Source organism: Musca autumnalis, unplaced genomic scaffold, assembly GCF_047663935.1.
Source record: "Musca autumnalis isolate F117 unplaced genomic scaffold, ASM4766393v1 scaffold_2, whole genome shotgun sequence".
Classification (NCBI taxonomy): Eukaryota; Metazoa; Arthropoda; class Insecta; order Diptera; family Muscidae; genus Musca; species Musca autumnalis.
The window spans coordinates 204,457,141-204,475,426 of NW_027411755.1; the positions used below are offsets into that span (position 1 = coordinate 204,457,141).

General features: G+C 34.7%; 1 protein-coding gene across 1 annotated transcript in view; it reads left to right on the plus strand.

Moving 5' to 3' along the window:
* Positions 1 to 4,119: 4,119 nt before the first annotated feature.
* The window catches only part of LOC141395166 (uncharacterized), a 1,209,623-nt gene continuing 1,195,456 nt past the window's right edge, over positions 4,120 to 18,286 (plus strand). Inside the window, exon 1 of the mRNA XM_073970671.1 lies at positions 4,120 to 5,070. The gene's annotated coding sequence lies outside the window, so the exon portion shown is untranslated. The remainder of the gene's footprint in view (positions 5,071 to 18,286) is intronic.

Here is an 18,286-nt window from a genome sequence, read left to right on the forward strand (position 1 = left end):
ATTACTACGGAAACTTTGAGGCCCCAGTGACACGTGTTAACATATTCCGATTGTACTCAAACTTTGTCAATTTTAAAATCTAACAAAACCAAAATCTTTAGGGGGCCGCATTAAAAATCCGACAACGATTTTTTCCCTTTGAGTTAAAACCAGTCTAATGTGGGTGGTATTTGGCAGGATATACACACATCCTCATATAAAAAAAAAATCAACAATATCTTGCAATTTACCCCAAATCATTGCTCAATTAAGCGAAAAGACTGGCAGTCTCCGTGAGTGCGACCCCTAGAAAAACACAAACAAACACATTAACATCTCAGTTTATACTTGGTCTGTTCCTTTACTTTTGAAAATGGTAAAACCGGCAAAAGTAGCAAAAGTTGTGAACTGCTCTCATATGAATTGTATGGTGTCAGAAGTAAAGGAACGCTTTTCGAGTAAAAAGTGGTAAAACTTGAAGATTCTTGCACGTAAAGGAACAGAGCTACTTTCATTACTTTATGTTGTTACAAACGGAATGATAACTTTAATTATATTCTCCATACTATGCTGGATGGTATAAAAATAAGCGAAGGCATCCTCTGGTGAAATAAATAGGAACAAACTTATTCTCTTACAAGATTGTTGTCTATGCTAACATATTTTCTTCTTTAAAAATTAAGGAATTAATAGTTCAGCCTAAAAACATACTTTAAATCAAGAAGTATCAATAATTATCGATAAAAATGTTGTTATCGGGAAATTACTTTATAATGCTACACAATTTTGACAGATGTCGCCCTTGCAAAAATATTCTTAAAAATCCACGCCTAAAATTGTGATGGTCCCTTGCAAAAATATTCTTAAAAATCCACGCCTAAAATTGTGATGGTCCCTTGCAAAAATATTCTTAAAAATCCACGCCTAAAATTGTGATGGTCCCTTGCAAAAATATTCTTAAAAATCCACGCCTAAAATTGTGATGGTCCCTTGCAAAAATATTCTTAAAAATCCACGCCTAAAATTGTGATGGTCCCTTGCAAAAATATTCTTAAAAATCCACGCCTAAAATTGTGATGGTCCCTTGCAAAAATATTCTTAAAAATCCACGCCTAAAATTGTGATGGTCCCTTGCAAAAATATTCTTAAAAATCCACGCCTAAAATTGTGATGGTCCCTTGCAAAAATATTCTTGAAAATCCACGCCTAAAATTGTGATGGTCCCTTGCAAAAATATTCTTAAAAATCCACGCCTAAAATTGTGATGGTCCCTTGCAAAAATATTCTTAAAAATCCACGCCTAAAATTGTGATGGTCCCTTGCAAAAATATTCTTAAAAATCCACGCCTAAAATTGTGATGGTCCCTTGCAAAAATATTCTTAAAAATCCACGCCTAAAATTGTGATGGTCCCTTGCAAAAATATTCTTAAAAATCCACGCCTAAAATTGTGATGGTCCCTTGCAAAAATATTCTTAAAAATCCACGCCTAAAATTGTGATGGTCCCTTGCAAAAATATTCTTAAAAATCCACGCCTAAAATTGTGGTGGTCCCTTGCAAAAATATTCTTAAAAATCCACGCCTAAAATTGTGATGGTCCCTTGCAAAAATATTCTTAAAAATCCACGCCTAAAATTGTGATGGTCCCTTGCAAAAATATTCTTAAAAATCCACGCCTAAAATTGTGATGGTCCCTTGCAAAAATATTCTTAAAAATCCACGCCTAAAATTGTGATGGTCCCTTGCAAAAATATTCTTAAAAATCCACGCCTAAAATTGTGATGGTCCCTTGCAAAAATATTCTTAAAAATCCACGCCTAAAATTGTGATGGTCCCTTGCAAAAATATTCTTAAAAATCCACGCCTAAAATTGTGATGGTCCCTTGCAAAAATATTCTTAAAAATCCACGCCTAAAATTGTGATGGTCCCTTGCAAAAATATTCTTAAAAATCCACGCCTAAAATTGTGATGGTCCCTTGCAAAAATATTCTTAAAAATCCACGCCTAAAATTGTGATGGTCCCTTGCAAAAATATTCTTAAAAATCCACGCCTAAAATTGTGATGGTCCCTTGCAAAAATATTCTTAAAAATCCACGCCTAAAATTGTGATGGTCCCTTGCAAAAATATTCTTAAAAATCCACGCCTAAAATTGTGATGGTCCCTTGCAAAAATATTCTTAAAAATCCACGCCTAAAATTGTGATGGTCCCTTGCAAAAATATTCTTAAAAATCCACGCCTAAAATTGTGATGGTCCCTTGCAAAAATATTCTTAAAAATCCACGCCTAAAATTGTGATGGTCCCTTGCAAAAATATTCTTAAAAATCCACGCCTAAAATTGTGATGGTCCCTTGCAAAAATATTCTTAAAAATCCACGCCTAAAATTGTGATGGTCCCTTGCAAAAATATTCTTAAAAATCCACGCCTAAAATTGTGATGGTCCCTTGCAAAAATATTCTTAAAAATCCACGCCTAAAATTGTGATGGTCCCTTGCAAAAATATTCTTAAAAATCCACGCCTAAAATTGTGATGGTCCCTTGCAAAAATATTCTTAAAAATCCACGCCTAAAATTGTGATGGTCCCTTGCAAAAATATTCTTAAAAATCCACGCCTAAAATTGTGATGGTCCCTTGCAAAAATATTCTTAAAAATCCACGCCTAAAATTGTGATGGTCCCTTGCAAAAATATTCTTAAAAATCCACGCCTAAAATTGTGATGGTCCCTTGCAAAAATATTCTTAAAAATCCACGCCTAAAATTGTGATGGTCCCTTGCAAAAATATTCTTAAAAATCCACGCCTAAAATTGTGATGGTCCCTTGCAAAAATATTCTTAAAAATCCACGCCTAAAATTGTGATGGTCCCTTGCAAAAATATTCTTAAAAATCCACGCCTAAAATTGTGATGGTCCCGTGCAAAAATATTCTTAAAAATCCACGCCTAAAATTGTGATGGTCCCTTGCAAAAATATTCTTAAAAATCCACGCCTAAAATTGTGATGGTCCCTTGCAAAAATATTCTTAAAAATCCACGCCTAAAATTGTGATGGTCCCTTGCAAAAATATTCTTAAAAATCCACGCCTAAAATTGTGATGGTCCCTTGCAAAAATATTCTTAAAAATCCACGCCTAAAATTGTGATGGTCCCTTGCAAAAATATTCTTAAAAATCCACGCCTAAAATTGTGATGGTCCCTTGCAAAAATATTCTTAAAAATCCACGCCTAAAATTGTGATGGTCAATTGCAAAAATATTCTTTAAAATCCACGCCTAATGCTGTGGTAGTCCCTTCCAAAAATATTCTTAAAAATCCACCCCTAAATTTGGGATAGTCCCTTGCAAAAATATTCTCAAAAATCCACGCCTAAAATTGTGATGGTCCCTTGCAAAAATATTCTTAAAAATCCACGCCTAAAATTGTGATGGTCCCTTGCAAAAATATTCTTAAAAATCCACGCCTAAAATTGTGATGGTCCCTTGCAAAAATATTCTTAAAAATCCACGCCTAAAATTGTGATGGTCCCTTGCAAAAATATTCTTAAAAATCCACGCCTAAAATTGTGATGGTCAATTGCAAAAATATTCTTTAAAATCCACGCCTAATGCTGTGGTAGTCCCTTCCAAAAATATTCTTAAAAATCCACCCCTAAATTTGGGATAGTCCCTTGCAAAAATATTCTCAAAAATCCACGCCTAAAATTGTGATGGTCCCTTGCAAAAATATTCTTAAAAATCCACGCCTAAAATTGTGATGGTCCCTTGCAAAAATATTCTTAAAAATCCACGCCTAAAATTGTGATGGTCCCTTGCAAAAATATTCTTAAAAATCCACGCCTAAAATTGTGATGGTCCCTTTCAAAAATATTCTTAAAAATCCACGCCTAAAATTGTGATGGTCCCTTGCAAAAAGATTCGTATATGCCTTTATTCAAAATATTTCCAAATTAACGTCTAAGAATTATTCACTTTCCTCGCATTAGTCATCTGCATGCATTTCCTGACTAAACAAAACAACTCCCCAATTCTGTTTTGTTATCGTTGCCCTTCCATCCAATGACGTTTACCAACACTGACTGTCTGTGCGGACAGGACGAATAAACAAAACAAAGCAGAATTAAGGAATTTGTCGGCAAATCAGTTGAAAAAGAGTGGTGCGGTGTTGTAGCGCGTAAAAATCTCGTTCCAATAAACAAATACAAATAAATACAGTAAACTTTTCGAATATTTAAAAAGTGTGAATTAAACAACATTTATAAAGGACTGCAGTGCCACGAAACAATGAAGATTCAATTGAAATATTAAGAAAATGTATCGAAAACAAACAAACAAAACAACTGTCTGCTTGAAACAAGTGAAATGTCCAATCAGACGAAACAAGTGAGAGAAACGGTATTCGGTAAAAAATTGTTGTGGTAGGCTGAGGAGACAAGTCAGAAAGTCAGACAGCTAGGCAATTCGACGTTTTGTCAAATTGCATTGAAAAATAACTGAAAATCGTTTAAAATGTATTAAAAGAATTGTGACAATTTTGTGCCATAATAACAAATTAAAAGACGAAAAAGTCTCGTTTGCTTGTTTTTAACGTGTGTTCGTGCGTGTGTGTGTCGCGTTTTGTGTTTATCGGCGTTTTTTGCTGTTCGTTTAACAGACTGGCACTGATTTTGTTTGTGGAAAAAATACAAAACAAAACTGCCTGCCCTTCGTGAGTGTAATGAAAACATCTGTTAATAACAGCAATTGGGGTGACATCTGTTAACAACAGCAATTGTCTCCCCACAGAGAGAAGAGCATAACGTCTCTGTTTGGTCTCCGCTGCAGAGATTTAGTGAAATAATAACAAACATTTTAAAATTCCCAAATTCATGTGCGTGTAATAATAAATAATAATAATAATAATAAATATTAAATAAGTAATAAATAATAATCAACAATTAAATAAGAACTGACGAAATTAATTAATGCATGGATTTTTTAATAAATAACAACGTTTAAAATAAATATTAAACATTTTAGCGTGTTAAGTAATTTTAGCAGATAAGTGAAATTTCCAACAACCACAAACGATGTTTCTGTAGCGGCACAACCAGGTAAGTTTTGATTAATCAAAATTAAGTTATCATAGTACACCATAGTATGGATTGAAGTGGGTTAAGTGCAATGGTGCACAAGAAGAGAATGCTATTTTGGGTTTTTGTATGGGAAACAGAGTTGTAGTTAACTTTTTCGTAAAGACGCGTACATGGCTGGTTAAAGCCCTCGGCACATACAGTCCGTATAGTGACACGTTGGGACACGCGTTGTCCCAAAACAGTTAAATTATGTTTACCTTAATGCGTCAGTCATATTGTTGTTTTTGAAAAAACTTGGCTTCATTTACACTTTTTTCATGTGCTTGTTGGAACGCAACGCTCAACGCAACGAGGGCTTAAGCGCTCGGCACATACGGTCCGTTTAGTGACACGTTGGGACACCCGTTGTCCCAAAAAAGTTAAATTATGTTTAACTTTAATGCGTCAGCCACATTGTTATTTTTAAAAAAACTTGGCATCACTTACACTTTTTTCAAGTGGTTGTTGTACCGCGACGCTCAACGCATTGTATGTGCCGAGCGCTTTAAGCGTGATGCTACGGGGTCGATTATGCATTGCCACTAAACTTGAGTTGCGTTGTCAATTGTCAGCACAACTGAGATGAAACCCAACTGGGTTGTCGATAAACGTGTTATCGATCAGTGTTTTTTTTCAAACTTGTGAACTCTATTAAATCCAAAAGGCACAATTCGCCAAAAAAAAAAAAAAAACTAATGACAAGTTCAGTGGAATTATTTTTTGATGATTACGAAATGTACAGGACATGACATCTATTAAAAGAAATTTGAGGGACAAGTCGAATCCATTGGAATTGCCATCTGTACTGTAAGTTGAAGCTCATGTTGGGAAGATCTGTATAATCAGAAAATTATTTTAGGTTTAAGGCTATTTTCCATTGCCAAAGGATGCCGTAGTTTACATTGTGGAAACGTTAAATGTTGACTTCAGATCAACAGCAATACCCCAACTTTCAAAAGTGTGCGCTGCGTTGAGATTTTTTGCGGAGGGAAGTTTCCAAAAGTCCCATGGCAATGATTATTACAACAATTGCATGGCTCAATCTACATTGTCGATCGTATTGAAGGAAGGTGTCCACTTGATAGAGGACAAATTGGTTCGTTTTGAAGTTGACGGAGGAGGAAAAAAGACAAAACAAAAATCATTTTTATTCAAAAACGAAATTCCCTGGTGTAGCCGGCTGTATAGATGGAACCCATGTGTACATTGGATTTGCACTCAATTTATCAATTAATATTTCAAACTGTTGTTATTTTCACCATATTTTTGATACACAAAATTAATTAATCATGCAAATAATCAATGATTGCTAAGAAAATGTATTTTTCCTTTCAATTTTACTTCTTGTTTCTTCGAAAATATTCACTGCAACTGAAAATAACTGGTTGTTGAAAAAATAGATTCGCAACTTCAGTTGAAGGTTGCCATACATAAAGTAATTTTGACAACTGACAACTCCACTCAACGATAATTGATATCGACAATCGACCCCTACGTTTGTAACGCATCGAAAGAACCATCGCTTAAATGTCGTGTAGGGAAATTTTCGGATCACGTTAACATTTTTACAATAAGTAGTAGGTAGGTAGTCATTAGCTTTGTTCCAGAACAAAGAAGTTTTTACAATTTTTACCACTTTTACAACTTTTACCCGAAAAAGCGCTCCCGTACAGAAATGTTCGCTTCTCTTTAAACAAAATGGCGCTAAATGACTTCTCTCTTTAAAAACTTTTTAAACGACAAATTTGGGCGAGTAAAAAATAGTAACATGGTTGCCGGCGTCTGATTGGCTTATATGCCGACTTCGACATTTGTTCCATTTTTTTTGGCGTATATTCCATTTTTCCGTTCCCGAACTATTTCAAAAAACTTTTGTGTGAGAACAATTTTTTACAGTTCTCTCTTTTACGAGTTTTACTATTAAAAAGTACGGGAACGAAGCTATTGTTGCTTAGGGAGGCCCGCTCGGATCGATTTAAAATTGTTTGTTATAGGACTCTACCTAATACTGATAACGATATATAGTTTTCGAAACAAATGGCATACTCTCCCAACTGATTTTTTATATCCTCCACCCTAGTATGTTTGTTTGTTTTTTTCGTTTGTAATGCATTGAAGTAATAACTTTGGACCTTATAAAGTACATATATTAAAATTCTGAGTCGATATAGCCACGTCCGTCTGTTGTAATCACTCTAGTGTACACAATAATTGAGCTAGAACGCTATATTGCACCAGGATGTTTTTTTGTTTCATAGGCAGATCAAGTTCGAAGATGGGCTATATCGGTCCACGTTTTGGTATACTCCGATTTTCGGAATTATGAGGATTTTAGCAACAATTTTTAATAAAACCAGCTGTAATTTGAGGTTATTAGTGGTCACAACACTTCTCTACTAAAAATTCTCTATACATGTCTATGTTTTGGCATAACTCCGATTTTCTGTATTTTGAGGGTTTTATCAACAATTTTTAACTAAACTAGCTGCAATTTAACAATTGGTATTCTCTGTTGTCACAAAATTTCTCCACCAAGAATCGTCAACGTAGAGGTCCGTGTTTTGATATAGTCCCCATATAACGGTACCTCCCGATTTGCGGTATTTCGAGTATTTTAGCTTAACTTTTTAACCGACCTAGCTGTAATTTGACACTTGAGGTTGTCAGTGGTCACAAAACGTCTTCACTAAAAATCTCCAATCGTACCTCCTGATTTTCGGTATGTTGGGGGTCGTAACTACATTTCTTGACATAACTATCCATAATTTGACATTTTAGGTTCCCTGCAAATACAAAACTTTTCCACCAAGAATTGTCAAGATATTTCCACACTTCGATACATCCCCCATATAAAGATACCTCCCGATTTTCGGTATTTTGAATGTCTTAGCTACATTGTTTGAGGGAACTAGCCGTAATTTGACATTCGAAGTTCCCTGCAGTTACAAAATTTTTCCACCAAGTATTATCAAGATTGTTCGACACTTTGATACAGCCCCCATATAAGAGTATCTCCAGATTTTCGGTATTTTGAGGATTTTAGCTGAAATTTGTAATATAACTGGCTGTAATGTGACATTTGATGTTTCCAGCGGTCATGAGTCATGAAAAATCGTTAGCATGGACCTATGTTTTGGTATGGCCCCATTATAACGGCACCCCCGATTTTCGGTATTTTGAGGGTTTTAGCTAAAATTTTTAACCGAACTAGCTGTAATTTGATTTTTGAGGTTCTCTGTGGTCACGAAAGTTATCCACCAAAATCATCAACATATGTAGGTCCATGATTTGATATAACAGTACCTCCCGATTTTCGGTATTTGGAGGATTTCAACTGAAAATTTTAATCGAACTAACTGTTTTTTGGCATTTGAGTTTTTCACAAAAGATATCCACAAAAAAACGTCAACATAGGTCCATGTTTTGATATAACCACCATATAACGGTGCCTCCCGATTTTCGATATCTTGAGAGTCTTAGCTACATTGTTTGACAGAACTAGCCGTAAATTAACTTTAAGCGATTACAAAACTTTTCCACCAAAAATTGTCAAGATAGGTCCACACGTTTATATAGCCCCCATATAAAGGTTTTCAGATTAGATAATTTATGCATTTGGGTTATCCGTTGTCGAAAAATGTTTGCACCCAAAATTGTGAACAGGAATATAAGCCCATTATTGCATTTTATAAAAAATTCTGTCCGGCCGAACTTTATTTTTTACTTGTTTTAATAGTAAAAGCAGCCGGCATTCGGCCTGTAATTTAATACTTTCTCCTATGGACAGGTGCAAATCACGCGCACGGTGACAATTTTTTTAAGTTGTAACTCTTTTCTAAGTAGCCGGAAGGGAATTTTCGGCAGTTTAGAGGCCCATATCTCGGGAAGTATGGACTTCTCCCCAACTTTGTAATCTAGAGGAAAAGATCTACCTGTGGTAAAAACTTAAAATTTTCCTGCCAATTTATGGCTTTTCCAGGGGGAGTCTATACATCTCGGGCAATGTTAATCACTTTTTACTATTCGAACAAGGGCCATACGGGCACGCTTTAAAGCATTTGAAGAGTACATTCGTTCGCTTTGTCAAATTTTACATCTGTCTATTGGAGAAATTCCTAAATCCTCATCCAAAATCCGTCAACTTAAAGAAAGCTTTTAATTTCGAAGAACGTTTTGTTTTGTGTAGCAGGCTACTACACCTGCCTTTAATTAGGGTACTTAAAAGCCAAAATCTCTGGAAGTATGGACTTCCACACGAAAAACTGTGTTCAACGCAACCGAGAGATGCCCATAAATGACACTTGTTCCTAAATAATTTCTAACTCCATAAAATATACATATATAGTTTTGATCGGGATAAATTTCCAAGGTGGAAGGCTATAATTGTGCCCACGTTTAGTACTGTTCGCCTTATTATAAAAAACAGGTGATTTTCGGTATTTTTGTAGCTTAAGACCAGGGTTTCGGAGTCGAGCCATTTTTCCTTCGACTCCGACTCCGACTCCAGGCCAGTTTTTTGTCACGACTCCGACTCCGGAGTCGACTCCGAGGGTAATTTTCTATACCACTAAAAATTAATAAAATTTGCTAAATTTTTCAACTTTTCCTATACTAGGACCCTATATGCTTATCTGTTCTTTTCTCTAAGACAATTTGTAATAAAGTAAATTTTCGAAAACTAAGAAATTAGGTGAACATTAAAATGACATTATTTTCGCGAAAACTTATATTTTTCAAGATTTATTGTTTTTGTACAGTCTCCGAACAAGATTAGCATTTATAATTTTCAGATTGATTTTACATCTTTGCTCTTTAATAATTGTAATACATATCCTCTTTATGAAAATTGTTTATGATCATTTTTAAGATTACTATAATTTCAATAGTGAAACAGTCTATTTCCCCGTCGTTTCCCGACCATAGTTTCTTCTAATGTTTTATGCGATTGAGCCTCAAATATCAGATTCAATCGTAAAAAAATGCGCATATTTGCGCCATTCCGAAAAAATATAATTTTTCTCAACTAAAGTATGAAATATTTTTATATGGAATTGAAAGGTTTACTCACACTAAATTTTGCTCCGCGTTATAACCGGGGCTCTAATTTATCAGACTAAACCAACACCTATCAAATATGTTTGCATTATTCAGAAACATTCACGGCTTTTCTCATGTGAATTGAGAAAAATTTAATTTAAGTAAATTTCAAAAAATAAAATTTGGAATGAAATATATGTATGTATATGGCACTATATGGTAAATAACAAAAATGTTTTGCAATCGATGAATCCGAGTTTCACTCTTTCAGAATTCGCGAACTATTAACATATTCTATAAAGTATGACTGCAATTCTTCAAAATAAAGTGTTTTAGGAGGGATCCCATAATGTCGACCATTAAAATTAATTTTCGTGGAAGCTGTGTTGGCATCAATGTAGAAAAATGGGTTAAAATGGGTTGAAGCCAACAAGTTTTTTTTATGTTCCCATGCGATTTCTGGCTTAACCTTACATTTTATAGACCTATTCTCAAAGAATGAATCAAAGAATACTCCATGGGCAGTAAGATAGCTGTGTATGATTTTTCGATATATCCACTGCATCCACCTAAAATTGATGCTGACATTTTGAAGCCGGAATTTCGGGGTTTTTTGAATTTTTTTAATAATCCGGACACGCAAGAAGATAATATTCCAAACTCATAACACGATTATAGAACTCGTGATTTTACGTCGTTTGGTGCATATCTCATGAGTGTGCTCCTTACAGCATCCTAGTAATTGGAGTCGAAAGGCCAAAATTTCATGCGTGAATTTTCTTACAAAACATATTTTTTGCGTATAAAATTTACAACTGTCATTCAATTTCTTTTGAAACCCGCGTGAATTTAGTTTTTTTACGCGACGGTTCTAATGAAGCCTTCCGCGATCGAATTCATCGACTAAAACCGCGGATATAGATAACTTGAAAATCGGAAAATCAGCAAAAATATATTTTGACAAATCCGCGTACTAAGCCGCGATTTTCTTTAAAATGGTTTACATAAATGGAATCCTTTACTCGCGATTATAATATATGCGAAAACACGTGTCATAAAAAACAGAGATACGCGAGTAATATGGGTATTTCGCCAAAAATTTAATGTGGAGGCACATCCGCGGTTTTTGAAGAATCTATTTGAAATAGGTGTATATTGATGTATTTTTGATGGGCGCTAATGAAACCGGATGCGCATCAAAATCGTATCCACATTGCGCGACTTTTACCAACTTTAAGGTTTTTTGCAGTGCATAATGCAACTGGCGGCACACAATGGCCGCTGACTGAAACATCGAAATATGCATAAATATTGAAAGAGATTGATTCGCTTTATCCAAAATCGGATGCGCATAAACCGACTTTAACTAATTCGCGAATTACAGGCTTTTTAATTTTCATATCTTTTAAATGATAGTAATTTCAATATTACTCTTAATTCCCTATCCTTACAAGTTATCACAGTAAGCAGTAAAGCTTTCACGATGGTAAACCATATATGTTGATAAAGTTTTAACAGAATACTATAATTTATGTATTAGATAAAGTTAATCTCTCTATCATAAAAAAATAAAAACTCTTTTGATAAATGTAGAAAAAAACATTTTGCCCGGAGTCGGAGTCGAGCTTTTTTTCACGACTCCAGACTCCGACTCCAGCAAAATTTGCTAGACTCCGACTCCAGACTTCGACTCCGAAGCCCAGCTTAAGACACATATTTAAACCATAGCCGACCAAGAAGAGCGAGCGCTTAAATTGTTTATGTGTGGGTAAAATTACACTGACAGAACAGAACAGGGTGATGATTTTCATATTGAGTATGAAATGAAAAACACAGGAAAAAAGTTGTCACGGCGTGTTAGCGTTCAGAGCCAAACATAGTGGTGGGTGTATGGGTTCGAATCGTCGGCTTTCCTTTTTCATTTGCATTATAGATCATAAAAAAGCTCGATTAATAAATTAAAAAAAAAATAATACTAAAAATGATCTTCGCCAACAAAGGCAAAATTTTCAAATAGAAAAAATATATTGTTGGCGCGTTCGCTTTGTATGACCAAAATTAAAAATAATATACAGTGAATCACAGTCAAAAGTATCCACTTCAGTTTCTTTTATTAAAACTGCGATTGCTAAGAGTTAATTAATGATAGCGATTTCAACTTTAAAATTTATTCAAATGCATTGAACAAATTGTCTACGGTTCTAATATAAATTAGCATTTGACTTGTGTCCCTTATATCAGTGCTTTCATCAAAGCAAACAGATACATATACCGCATTTCGAATCCTCTCCTTTGTTTATATACATTTTTTTATTGTTACATTGCAGACGAGGTATTCTGCGTCATTAAAAATATTAATACAAAACAAAAAATCATTTTCAAATTCTTCCCTCCACATATTTGCTGTACAACTGCAAAAACTTTTCAGTGTACCCAAAAAAAAAAAAAAAAAAAAAAAAATAAAGCGGCATCAACCTGCTTGCATGACATTCAGTACAAGACTGAAGTAAAAAAATCAAAACATTTGCTCTCTTACTTTGCGTTCGGTTCGGTTTGATTTAAAGCATAGCCGACCAAGAAGAGCGAGCGCTTAAATTGTTTATGTGTGGGTAAAATTACACTGACAGAACAGAACAGGGTGATGATTTTCATATTGAGTATGAAATGAAAAACACAGGAAAAAAGTTGTCACGGCGTGTTAGCGTTCAGAGCCAAACATAGTGGTGGGTGTGTGGGTTCGAATCGTCGGCTTTCCTTTTTCATTTGCATTATAGATCATAAAAAGCTCGATTAATAAATTAAAAAAAAAAATAATACTAAAAAATGATCTTCGCCTAAAAAGGCAAAATTTTCAAATAGAAAAAATATATTGTTGGCGCGTTCGCTTTGTATGACTAAAATTAAAAATAATATACAGTGAATCACAGTCAAAAGTATCCACTTCAGTTTCTTTTATTAAAACTGCGATTGCTAAGAGTTAATTAATGATAGCTATTTCAACTTTAAAATTTCTTCAAATGCATTGAACAAATTGTCTACGGTTCTATTATAAATTAGCATTTGACTTGTGTCCCTTATATCAGTGCTTTCATCAAAGCAAACAGATACATATACCGCATTTCGAATCCTCTCCTTTGTTTATATACATTTTTTATTGTTGCATTGCAGACGAGGCATTCTGCGTCATTAAAAATATTAATACAAAACAAAAAATCATTTTCAAATTCTTCCCTCCACATATTTGCTGTACAACTGCAAAATCTTTTCAGTGTACCCAAAAAAAAACAAATAAAGCGGCATCAACCTGCTTGCATGACATTCAGTACAAGACTGAAGTAAAAAAAATCAAAACATTTGCTCTCTTACTTTGCGTTCGGGTCGCGTGTGTGTGATTTGCCGAAAAACTTCGTAACCATATCAATACCTACGAACGGGTTTGATTTAAAGTTTTGATTTAAAGTCACAATGCCTCCTCCTGATTTAAACCAAATCAGGTTTCACACAATTTGAAGTCATTCGAGGTATGTCCGAGGTTGGTTCATCAGCTGGTTAACACGATAAATCCCTCGAAGGGATTCGGCCCATGCCTTGTAGATTGCAATATTTCTTCAAAACAATATACTAATATGTCATCCGAGATGCAAAATATCGATCCTTTCACGTTAATACCACAGTTCTTCTCCATAATATGGAGGATATAATTAAATTTGTCATTCCGTTTGTAACACATCGAACTATTCGTCTGAGAATCTATGAAGGATTTCCTTTATTTTATGCTGTATTATCAGGGGTTGTTGTAGCAGCATAGAAATTGGTACGAAGAGTCCACAGCCGTGGGATTGAATTTTTATCGATTTTGTAGAATTTTTTATATTAAACAACATGCAGAAAAAATATGTTAAAAAAATATGTTTGGATCCAAACAAATTTATGTTTGGGACTGGTTGCAAACAAATATATGTTTGTTGCAAAATATGTTTGGGATATACATATGTATGTTAGAAAATTATTCTTTCCTCCTTGGTAGTGGGATTCGAATAATTACTCTTTTTTCTACTTTTTTTAAATCTGTCAATAAAATTGTTCCTTCATATCAGTGTGGAGCATTTGTTATTTTACCAAAAAAATAAATTTTTTAAACATTTTTTTATTTAGGAATTTATCTTAAAAATCTTAAATACTGCTTCATTTTTCGATTTTGCCGGACAATAATCTAACTAAATTGATAATCAATTAACCACAGCATGGGAATAGCCAAAGCCGAAAAGTCTACCAATTATAAAAGTGATACTTTTACTAGAAGATGATTATTTAAATAAGAAAGAGGATTTTGAATTTGAGATATGAAAGCAAAAAGATAATCAAAAAACACTTTTTGCAAGAGTGTCCGACTTCATTCAGAATTTCTCATATATAATTACAAAAGTCACGTAAAAGTTCAAGTTCAATTTCTGTCAAAAGGATGGAATAAACAATTTCATTCAGAAAAATTTTGAAAAATATTTATGCTCGGAGTTGAGCTTTTATATCCTCAGCTTTTAGGCTGATGAGGGTATACACCGGGATTATGCTTTTTACAAACTCGTATACCTATATCATATTTCAAGAAGTTTCACCTAAGATTAGACAATTATAGGTGAATACGTTTTGCGACCACTGAGATCCTCAAATGGCAAACTACAGCTAGTTCGGTTAACAATTTTAGCTAAAATCCCCAAAAACAACGAAAATCGGGAGGTACCGTTATAAAGTGACCTTACCAATACATTGACTATGAGCTTTGGGAACGTCAAATGTTAAATTACAGGTAGTTCGGCCGAAAAAATTTGCTAAAAACCTCAAAATACCGAAAATCGGAAGGGACCGTTATATGGAGGCTATACCGAAAAATGGATCTATGTCGAAAATGTTTGGCAGAGTAGTTTTGTGACAGTTGGAAGCCTCAAACGTCAAATTGCAGGTACTTTTGTCTAAAAGGGTAGTTAAAAATAAATACCGAAAATCGGCAAGTACCGTTATAAGGGGGCTATACCAAAAATTAACCTATGTTAAACAAGTAAGAAAAGTCTATAGTCGGACGGAGCCGACCATGGGATACCCTATACCACTATCCCTGAACAATCGCTCTCCACGGAACTTCTTTTCAATGATTGTGAAAATGTAATTATCAAAAATCAGAGATGTAATGTGTAATACTTATGACCAAAACCAAAAAGTTATCTAGCATGACAAAGACATTTTTGTAGCAGGAAAGGAAAATTTAGTTCACACAAACTAAAATGTAATGAAACCCACTTACGTAGTACTACTACTTCCGTTGTTTAACCGCTATGTTATTGAAATTTTTACCAATTTCACACAAACGCTTCAGTCCATTTACATTTAAACTAAAATGTAATGAAACCCACTTATGTAGTACTACTACTTCCGTTGTTTAACCGCTATGTTATTGAAATTTTTACCAATTTCACACAAACGCTTCAGTCCATTTAACCCGCTAAGTATTATCTGATCTTCACGTTGGTTTGTACGCTTCTTCTTCATCATAAACTCAAACTTTGTTTAAAATTTTGCGGGTTATTATTTTGACCTACAGAGCCGCTACAAAATTGGTTAAAATTTTGTTTTTGGTCCATATCATCCCCTGAACATTTCACGATCATCACCAAAAACTAATCATTTCTATTCTGGCCCGAACACAACCTCCTTAAAAAATTCGTTAAAATCGGTCCATAATTGCGGCCTTAAGCATCGCTTAATCGCTTTATCTCGTCGAGATATGAATTTTGGCATACCAAATAAGGAGTCTATGACGAATATTTCGTGGTGTTACATAAACTTTTGGAGAGAAAATATGTAGCATGGGATAAAAATTTGGTTCCCCACACATAACCCATTATATGTTAGGCAGTAGGCCCGTTATCTAGCAAACACTTTATTGCAATTTTCATCAGAGGAAAGGTCAGTAGTTTTTTTCCATATGTAGGCTACTTTGCGAAATATATATGTCCTCAAGGAATTAAAATATCGACCAAAAATAAAATTGTTATATTTTTCATACAAAAGTAATGGTCCATTTCACCCGCTAAAGAATATCAGATCATCATTCAAAATTGTAGGCATCTTTTTCGACCTATACTCTTACCCGTTGCAAAATTTCGTGACTATTGATGTATAATTGCGACTTCTAGCGAGTTTATTTTTACACTACAAACAAATAACGGAATATATAAGGCTGTAACTCTGTTATCTGATCGTGCACACCAACATAATTGGCATCAATTGAAAGGTCAAGTGTTCAACTTTCAACAATATCTCACTCATCCGGAATGTCACTTCCAGGAATTAAGATATAAGCTGTATATTAAAAATTTTCACAATTTTCACACAAAAGTTTTGGTCCATTTAACCCTCTAAATATTATCCGATCGCCATCTCAAATTGCAAGCTTCTCCTTTGTGATATACTCTTACCTTATTTAAAATTACGCGTTGATCGGACTATTATTGAGACCTACAGAGCCGCTAGAAAATTGGATAAATATTATGTTTTTGGTCCATTTCACCCGCTAAATATTTCACGATCATCACCAATAACAATAGGGATCTATTCTGATCTGAACCCGACCTCCATACAAAATTTCGTGACAATCGGTCCATAATTGCCTCAACCCGAAAGACGAGAGGTACCGATATATGGAGGCTATACCAAAACATGGACATATGTCGACAATTTTTCGTGGAGATATTTTGTGACCTTTGGGATCAAATTACAGGCAGTTCGGTCAACAATTTTTCTAAAACCCTCAAAATTCCGAAAATTGGGAGGTACCGTTATATGGTGGCTATACCAAAAAATGAACAATTTTTCTAAAACCCTCAAAATTCCGAAAATTGGGAGGTACCGATATATGGTGGCTATACCAAAAAATAGACCTATGTTGACAATTTTTCGTGGAGATATTTTGTGACCTTTGGGAACCTCAAACACCAACTTACAGGTAGTTCGGTAAAAAAGGTGCTAAAACCCTCAAAATACCGAAAATCGGGAGGTACCGTAATATGGGGGCTATGCCAACAGATGGACCTATGTTAAACATTTCTGTTGGAGATGTTTTGTGAGCTGTGGAAACCTCAAATATAAGATTACAGGTAGTTCGGCCAAAAAATTTAGCTAAAATCTCCAAAATATCGAAAATCGAGAGGTGCCGTTATATGGAGGCTATACCAAAAAATGGACCTATGTTGAAAATTTTTCGCAGAGATATTTTGTGACCTTTGGGAACCTCAAACATTAAATTACAGGTAGTTCATTCAAAAAATTTTGCTAAAACCCTCAAAACGCCGAAAATCGAGAGGTACCGTTATGTGGGGACCAAAAAATGGCCCAAGTTAAACTTTTTGTTGGAGATGTTTTGTGAGCTTCGGGCGATATCTTCGGAAATTCGGGATTCTATAAAGGCAAAAAGTTTAAGAAAGCCCGTCAGATGATAACTCACCGCACACATTTTGTGTATAGACATTTCCGGGAAGATCACAGGCTTCCCATGAAAAGAAAAAGGTTTGAAACGCATTTAGTACTCGCTAAAGCCCATTAACATTATATTATAACTACCGTGTTTTATAGTCTTCCCTGAATTTTTGATACTATTCCTGTTTTTATACCCTACACCACTATGTGGGGAGGGTATTATAAGTTGGTTTTGGCCAAAAAGTTTGTAACGCATCGAAATAATGGTCGTAGACCCATACTTATATATACCAAAATGAATGTCTCGACGAGCTGAGTCGATTTGGCTATGTGTGTCTGTCCGTCAGTCCGTCTAAACCCGTTAGTCCATCTAAACCTTGTAATTACGCTACAGGTCGCAATTTTGATCGGATCGTCACGAAATTTTGGATGTTGATGGGGGTCACGGAGGGGAAGAAGCTTATTGATTTTGGTGATGGTCGGAAAATATTTAGGGGTCGGAATGGGCAAAAAACTTATGTGGATAAAAAGACAACGTTTTTTTCCACAGCGAATATATCAGCTTCTATACGGGGTATACCAAAAGCAAAACCTGACAATAAAAGTAGAAAGTATTACCTTTGTAATGATGTAAAGTACGTTCTCGTAGGTGATCAAACAACGAAGATATCACAATAGTCGCAAATAA